At 36.2% G+C, this 8,128-nt stretch overlaps 1 pseudogene; it reads right to left on the bottom strand.

Moving 5' to 3' along the window:
• Positions 1–2,810: 2,810 nt before the first annotated feature.
• On the bottom strand, positions 2,811–3,216 carry LOC113260757 (40S ribosomal protein S17-like; annotated as a pseudogene).
• Positions 3,217–8,128: the final 4,912 nt, after the last annotated feature.

The following is an 8,128-nucleotide window of genomic DNA, read 5'->3' as shown; positions in this document are numbered from 1 at the left end:
ACAAAGGCCAAAAATTGAATCCAATATGGGACACTCTGACAATGCCCAGCAGGATTTGCCAAAATTTTGTCAGTTCTGCATTGAATTTTGACTTCTTCTGCTCAGATGTACTTCATCTCCCTCCTTTCATAGGTGCTGATATCTAATAAACATATTACACAAAACTTCATTTCAGACTGGTTCCAAAGAACCCAACCTATGTTATACAAGAACCACCACCCATTCATTCTTTAGGTATTTGGAGGTAGTGTTATCACTGCTAACTTATGCCATACCCCAGGATATGTATTGTTTTTCTTCATTTTACTATAACGGCTGGGGGAGGTGGAAAATCATCCCTACCACAGTAACTCTTACTGTACAGTGAAAGAACTCATTGAGTTTTCTGTCAACTGTTAATTGTGTTCATTCCAATTATATATTTGTGATCTGAGGAAAGGAGCACCAGGAGCAGTGGTGTGTTGGAGCTGGCTCATGCTGGCTCACAAGAACCAATCATACGCATCTCTTCCCAAAGCCGTGTACTCATGTTGAGACCTTGAAATCAGTCATGGTGGGAGGATTTATGGAAACAAACAACTGCTATAAAGAATTAGAGCTTTTTTTCTCCTCAGAGAGCTGGTTTGTAAATATTACTCAACATGTTAATGACCAAAGTATATGTGGAACCAATAGACCCACTGTGAAATGGACCTGAACAAGGGCTTTCTTTATGTCCTGAACCATGTTTGCCCCTACTAGAATGAGGCATGATGGCACTGCTTCCTTGAATATTATCATAAACTTGAATCGAAAACCCCCCTGTCTCAGTGTGTTATTACCCTTTTCAGAGGGACTTGAGAAATCACTACAGTATGTACTTGCTCTGGTATTGCAGGATTCTTCCTCACAGAGACCCAGCTTCAAGGGTATAGATTGTGGATCTAAGAGTTTAGTTTGGTAACTAAAAAGTCATTTGGCATTGCTAACCTCATTCTTAATATCTTTTGATTATGTTTATTAATTGATTATATATATTTCTTAGCTGTCTATGTTTTATGAACCATCTTCATAGAATTCTGAGTGTCATGCACTCATGACTGCCCTTCTGACTTTGCTGCTCATTGCATTAATTATACCCACCTTGGTTCAGACAGTTAAATGCTGCCACCTGGCCTCTGCTATTCCAGGACTGCATCATCTCCATCATTACGAGGGAGGCTGGTGCTGTAATAGCATCTCTTAACTGAAATCTCAATATACATAGCACAGACATTAATGAGATTTTAAGCTATGCTCATGCCACCCTCATTAGTGCATTGTTCATTGCCTTGGTAAACAAAATGTCCTAAAGGCCCTCCAAACAACATGGTCAGTTTGTGAGTTTTCTAATTTGTATCATAAACCTATTCACACACATATACATCCTCTTGGTTCTGTTCTTCTGGAGAACCCTAATACATGCATTGATTGATTTCTTACCTTCATATATTTCTTAATAATATTTTATGTGTGGACTTCGGTAGTACTTAAATTTTAACTTATACAGAATTTTTCTTATATGGAATTTTAATAAGGCATATCTTAGAACTTCTTAAACATTAGAGTTATGAAACAATAACATGTACCCTTGTAAGATAACTGATCTTTAAGTATAGATGCTATCACACCAGGAGAATGGGTTTGTTTTTTCTTGAAAATTGAACTGGAGCATATAAATTTATACTTCAATGTCTACTTTTCTGATTCTATGAATAATTACCATCTTAAATATAAGTAGTTATAGAAGCATTTTTTCCAGAAGTATTAAGTAATTGAAAGGTGTGATGTCTTATAGTTGGTTGGACTTTATTCTGTTGTAAGAAACAGACTCATGTTTCCTCAAGTGCAGCAGTGTACTTAAAGGATGATAGAGAATTAAGGGAAAGAGGAGAAGTCACATTGCCAGGCTTAACAGAATGATGGAACTGTCAGGTGATTTGGGGAATAATCAAATGGAGATGGCATGGATTACCTAGTCCCTTGTACTTTGTTTCATATCCTGAGCATGGCCATTGGGATTACTCATGTATATGTATTTACTTAGCCTCCTCTCTGAATCAGATTCTTCATGAATAAGGCCTAGGAATTAATATTTAAAAAATACCCCTAGTTCCATTCATGTAATCAAATGAGCATTTCCCCATGACTCAACTTTGCAAACACTGTTCTTCTCTAGTGATCCATCAGTTTGTTGCATAGCTTTTCTTTGTTTCTGCCACTAACCACCACTTGATTTTACCTTACATATGTTTCTCATTTAGCCTCTCAAAGGGGAATCAGATCACTTCCTTCAAACATAATTTTTAATTAATAAGTCTATTCATAAATTATATTTATATATGTATGTGAATATGAATATGCATACATATCAATGGGTGCATGTGTATATATATATGCATACGTAGGTATATGCTGATACATATATGTATATGTATACACAGTATACACATATGTATATGCTCATATACAATTGCATGTATATACACAAACACGTACTCACACATGCAATTGCATAAGAGCAAATATATTTTTCTAACTTATCTTTTTGGTCCCGGATCTTGAATTTCCTTTTTCACTGCTTCTACTCTTCTTTTTCTGTCCTTTTTGAACTTGCTTGCCCCAATCAACATTTGCTATTCATTAAACACAATGGTTCTGTGTGGCATCTTTGCCAATAGAACGGTTACACTGGGTCAATATTTTGAAGAGAGCTAGATTTACTTCTCAGTCTACCTTTATGTTGTTGTTGTCTCAGGTTTGTTGACAATATTACAGTATAGAAGAAAGATTCAAATGGCTCCAAATGGTGTTTTGAAATCCATTCCAACTATGGGCTGAGTAACCTGAAGGTTAGACAGACTGTTGAAGCTCAAGAGCTTCAGGATTTCCTTAGTGTCAGTATCTACTTAAATGATCTCCTGATCCAAGAGGCTCAAGAACATAATTATCTCTTTCTCGTTCCTTCTTCTGCAACAAGATGGGGATAATTCTCATGAGGCCACTCTGAACCCCCTTCATCAGATGTGTGACACAGCCTGCTCATCTTGTTTTGAACATTCTTACCGGGAATAATGGCAAGCCCCTTGCATGGATGCTTGTTCACATCACATGGGCATTGTTATACAAGCACATGTAGTACATCTCTTTGAAGACCCAGGTCATTTTCTTCACAGTTTTGGTGTGAATTCTGCCCATTTGGTGGTTCCCTGGCAAAAGAGTTTGGTTTACATTTGTGAATTCATTTTCTACTGCCTTATTTTTTGTAGGAGCTGCATTTTCCTGTAAGATGTGCCAGCAGGTGAAAGAATAGGTTTTTTTCAAAAAACAGATTGAGCCTGCCCAGTGGGATCGCAAATATAGAAGTAATAGATCTGATGGATGCTGTTGCAGTTTTTAGAGTAGCAAGACTAGCTACACATTAGAAGCAAAAACATTATTGAGATTGAAAGTTTAATGGGGTTCACTGGTAGAAATCGGAAGATAGTCTCAGCATTGAGTTCATTGTTCTCAGCATGGTAGACTTTGATCCTGATTGGGAGCTTTATACCTTGACATATGAAGATAATTTTAACTTGACATTGTGTCACAGATGGTGGGTAATTCTTCAACGGTGTTATAAGGAGCCTGTACTGCTTTGTCTTTTTACTACTCAACTAAGATTAGATCTTTGAAAGTAAATTCACGTGCATTTATTTACAACTTCTGCTCACCTGTGTGCAGTGTATAGTATAATGTAAGTGCCGAACTTTAAGAGAAAAAGTGGAGATGGAAAGGAATGAATCATTTTGCATAAAGCTTAAGAACCATTGCTATAAGGAAAAACCATGGTGGTCCCATTTCTTTGTCAATCAAACATGAGGGCAATCAGTGGGGATTTATTTTCTTCAATCTTAAAAATACATTAAAAAGGAAATAGCCTCTTTTTTGGCTTCCAGATGCTGTCCTGTCTGCATGTGGGACATAGAATCCGGAAACCCCTTGGTACCATAGGGTTAGATTAAAGAGCCATGCTCAGAGTAACAGAGAGGAAAAGGGAAAGACCACTCTCTAAATGACCCAATTATATTGTCAAGTCACTGAATTGGTGAAACATGGAGCCTCCCTTCCTCCTAATCCTTCTTATTTGAGACAATATATCTCATTGTTCCAACTATTTTAAACTGGCCATTCTCTTACTTGCAGCCAAATGCTTTGCAACTTATTTGCATAGATTAATACATTTGTTCTTTTCAAGAAGTCTGTGACATAAAGCAAATATTAATCACTTCGTTTTAAAAGATGAGTCTCTTGCAGTTCAGAAAAATCAAATGAGCTGCTTAGTTAGGAGCAAATCTATGATTAGAATTCTACTAATTAATCCTGGAGCTTAAGGGGTATTATTATACAGTGTCACATTGGCTTTCAAAAGGAACACATGCAGAATGACTGAATGCTAATGAGTACACTTTTACTGTATACAGTGCCTCTCTGAAGAAAGACATTTCAATGGGGGAGACCCATTCTGCTCTAAGTAGGTAGCTAAAAGTAAAAAGTGATAATGGAACAATTGCCCAAGTAGGAAAAACCAATTATTGTATATTCATTCTTTCAATTGCTCATTAATTCATTTTTTTCACTCATTCATTCACTCAACATACATGTATTGAGTGAGTACCTTTTATATGTCATGAAATATACTAGCATCTGGTGTTACAAAAATATAGATAGCTTCACCTGAAAGAATATACTGTCATATACTGAAATATATTGTAAAGTATATAAATCTTAAAAACACATGAAAATGTAGAATGAAATATTTCACATCCAATGGATTTGATCCTAGATGGAATTTCTCCCTAACTCAGGGAGATTAGTAGTGGGAAGAAGAGCTAAGGACCCAGTGGGTAAATTTGAGAGGCAGTACCACGAGTGATTAATATATATTTGTCAGGGAAGAATATTCACTTTATAGAAGATGGCAATGGACATCACAACTCCGAAGGAGATAGTTAAGTAAACAAGCAGTTTGGCTTGCCACAACTTCAGAGGTGCTAAAAGTAGATAATGAGTCTCAGTAGATCAAAGTGCTGATCTATTCATTGCTTACATCACAGCAGACATTAATAGCATTGGCAATGTGACATTGGTTTCCCATCATGACATGGTTTCACACAGGTGACATGATGGGCCACATAATGGCCTCAAACTCAATAGATTGCACAGTAGTTAAAGAACCCAGGAATAAAGCTCAACACCTATTGCAGCAGGCAATATGCAAGCCACCCACCTCCCTTGGGAAGAAGGTCTCACATGGCAAGGTCTCAGAGTGTGGTTGCCATGACTACTTTAATTTCCTACATGACTAGCTACCGGAGGATGGCTCAGGATCAGAGGATGGTGAAGCTTGCAGTATGGCATACTCAGCAAAGATGTACTGAGAGACTTGAGGCCAATAGTGGATTTTATCTCCTAAACGTTTGCTTCGAATCAGATTTTCTGAAGAAAGTCTGACATTTACCTTTACCATTTACTGGCTCTACATACTTGGGCAACTTATTCTACCTCTTTGTCTCTCCATTTGTAATGTGAGATTTTAATGGTGTCTTGTCCACTAGATTGTTTAAAATAGGGCCTCACATAATAAATACTAAATAAATGTTCATTTTTACTATCATTCAGTACAGTAATATTTTCAGGTTGCTGAAATAAAGAGTGAACATGATTAAAATAAAAGATAAAAGATGGCAGTTGTACTTTTGCCAGAGGTACAATAAAGCATATATATAGTTTGGGGATGCCTGGGTGATTCAGTCGGTTAGGTCGTGAGTTCAAGCCCCATGTTGGACTCCATGCTGGACATGGAGCCTACTTAAAAAGAAAAGAAAAAAAAAGCATATATATGGTTTGGATAGATGAAATCAAGGGCTTAATGTTGAATGAGGAAGAGGAAGATGACCAATGTCCCCAAACGGCCACAAAGCCCAAAGAATCCATGTAGATGCGTCATTTGTAATTTCAACACACTTTTTTGGTTTTGTTTTGTTTGTTTTTTGTCAGTAGAGAATCAATGCCTATGCCCATCCATACATATGCTTTAGTGTACCTCTGGTCATTTTTTATTAATAATGACAATAATGTAATAGTACTAGGTTATAGCTATTGAGTGCTTACTCTATGCCTGGCATTTTTTTTTTTCAGCTTTAAGTACTATGCACAGACTAATTTATTTAATTCTCAAAACTACTATATGAGCAAGTACTATCATTGCCTCATTTTATAGATAAACTGAAGCAAAGAGAGAGTAATCAAATTATTCAAGGTCACAGAATTAGTAAGTGTCTGGATTATGACTCAGAGACTGAACTATAGAATATAAACACACAACATCATAGAAGGGTAGAACTTGATAGCATGTCAAGCAAGGAGGCTGTTGTCTGCAAAAATGTAACCCATTTTTTGATGTATATATCTTAGATATCTATGTATTAAAAACCTATGATCAGTAAACAAATCCTTAATGAGTAAATCATTTTGAACAGCCTTTCCCAAATTTACTGCTAGAGTTCCAGTGACCCATCTGCTGACCTGGAACTTTGGTGTCGAAAGTTCTTGCTGATCTTTAACCATGCATATCTTATAGATTCTCAGACTAGTAAAGGGGCTTTATTTTCTGTCTTGATAGATTTATGGATTTATTTATTGTAAATTACTCACAAGAGAGAGACATTTCATTGTAAAACACTCCCTGGTATTGATTCAGTAAAATGAGGGTGTCATCATTAAACAAATCTTCCCGAATACCCATACTATTAAAACTAATTGACTGTGTCTCTTCTTTAATGTTAGCTATGCATTTCATGTGCTCACTAAGGAAGGTTTGCCTGGCATTTCTACCCCATCCACACAGTATCTCAGATGGCACCTCTTACTCAAGACTCCATGAAGATTTTCCCTATCTTTCGATATAAGAATAATAACCTAAGAATGCGAAAAATAACTAGGACTTTTAAAATTATTTTCACTGTAATATATTCATTTCTATTTAATTTTTTAATGAAATTACAAGAAATTTGATTTTTAAGAAAAAAATCCACCATTTTATTTAAAGTGTTTTCTGTGGAGCATTTTAGAATTTTCTTTATAGTATTGTTTTCCATAATTGTATTAATTCTTCAATTTGATTAATGGTTTAGAGGAGAGGTTGGTGTCCTCCTTGTTCTTGATTGCTTCTTCAGATAATTATTCCCCAATTCACCTATTTAAAATAAAGGGGTACTTGGCTGGCTCAGTTGGTAGAGCATCAGACTCTTGATCTCAGGGTCATGAGTTTAAGCCCCATGTTGGGCATGGAAGCTACTTAAAATGAAATGAAATGAAATAAAATAAGTAAAAATAGCCTATTTATTGGAGTTAGTGTTCTATAGCTGAATCATTAGCTCTTTCTTCATAAAGTGTAAACTTTGGCACATGACTCATGGTTTTCTCTCTCATCTGTGGACATTTCAATATCCACGGGACTGACTCACCCAATTCCCTGACATTAATGTTTCTTGATTTGTTTAATGTTACTTCATCCACACGACCGAAATCACATGTTGAACACTGACATCACCAGAATTAACTCTTCCACCCAAAGTCATTGAGATAGAGCATGAGATTCCCTGATAAAAATGTTCTATTATTCCAGCTTGAGAGCTCAAATATCCCTACTGGGACATTTTCCTGAGTTCTAGGAGACTCTCCTCTTTCTATCAATCTGGTCCCCTTCTCCTTTTATTTTTGTTCACATTCAGTTTGGGTTCCATGGTCTATCATTTCAGTAACAATCTTGCTTCTTTCTTATATTATCAATTTGGCAAAACCCCCACCCTGGGTGAACAAAAATATTTCCCTACTTTCTATTATTTTGCAGCTGATTATTGTTCAAGAAAGTATGCATTAGAATAAATTGGTACCACTGTCAGTTTATGATTACCAGTCTCATATGCTCCTTAATCAACACAGAAATTCTGTTTTTCCAGTTGACTCACTCTGCTGGTACTTGCAACAAAAACTATTTTAAACCTTCTCCACTCCCTTCAAAACACTGAATCTGCCATTCCACTCTAATTACTCTCCACAAATGGGC

This window comes from Ursus arctos, unplaced genomic scaffold (genome assembly GCF_023065955.2).
Source record: "Ursus arctos isolate Adak ecotype North America unplaced genomic scaffold, UrsArc2.0 scaffold_15, whole genome shotgun sequence".
NCBI classification, from domain to species: domain Eukaryota; kingdom Metazoa; phylum Chordata; class Mammalia; order Carnivora; family Ursidae; genus Ursus; species Ursus arctos.
The sequence above is the reverse complement of the archived record's forward strand: the minus strand, read 5'-3'. Positions and strand labels throughout refer to the sequence as shown.